An 815-nucleotide genomic window follows, 5' to 3' on the forward strand; every position below is an offset into this window, starting at 1 on the left:
TGGGGGGGGGTAACTTAACCGGATTTTTTTGTTTTGTTTTGTTTTGAATGATTTGTCAATTTTTCTCGGTTAGGTTTTGAGTAGTCTTTGCATATCGATTTTTTTTTTCTGAATTATTGGTTGAGAGACCTTCATCTTTTGATATTATGATATATTCAGTTATTCATCCATTTCACAACGAGCTACGCCTTTAGGTATCATTGCCATATTTCATTATATTTTTCCACATTTTCTTTTTTTATCATTTTCCCTTTCGCGATGAGTTTTGCCAATTTTCACGAAACATTATTTTTTTACTATTCAGATCGGCGATGAAACGTCATCCATCTTGCATAATCTTGCATAATCGCGTTTGATGCATGTTGATTCTGACGCTGATGCAAGGTGGTGTAATTTTCCGAAAGGGAAACTCCGATTTTTTTTTTAAGGTTTGTGTGTGCGTTTTAAAAGGGTAGTGTGATTTGCTATAGAACTGTTGGGATAATATATATATTTTTATATATTTCCTATAAATGTTAATGACGAATTATCTATTATGTTCTACTTTTACCTGCGTGCGTTAAAAAAAAAGTGATATGATTTGCTATAGAATAATAATCAACATTGTTTTTTATTTGCTGTTTGCTTATAACGTGTCCTTACTTTTTTCCCCCGAAAGCCATTTGCGAGTCGATATCAGCCCATAATGGAGACGTTGCCAAGTTATTTATGGGGAATAGTTAATGACCTACGAAATGGCGAACGTAGTCATAGATAGCCCGATAATTACAATCTTTGGGAAGAAAAGGAGGAAATTGTTGTGTTGAAAATTTGCC

The 815-nt window shown here is 33.5% G+C and overlaps 1 protein-coding gene across 1 annotated transcript in view; it reads left to right on the top strand.

Moving 5' to 3' along the window:
* Nucleotides 1–815, top strand: part of LOC119590668 (clavesin-2-like) — a gene marked incomplete in the record, with an annotated part of 51,482 nt that overhangs the window by 24,606 nt on the left and 26,061 nt on the right.

This window comes from Penaeus monodon, chromosome 27 (genome assembly GCF_015228065.2).
Source record: "Penaeus monodon isolate SGIC_2016 chromosome 27, NSTDA_Pmon_1, whole genome shotgun sequence".
In the NCBI taxonomy this organism is placed as follows: domain Eukaryota; kingdom Metazoa; phylum Arthropoda; class Malacostraca; order Decapoda; family Penaeidae; genus Penaeus; species Penaeus monodon.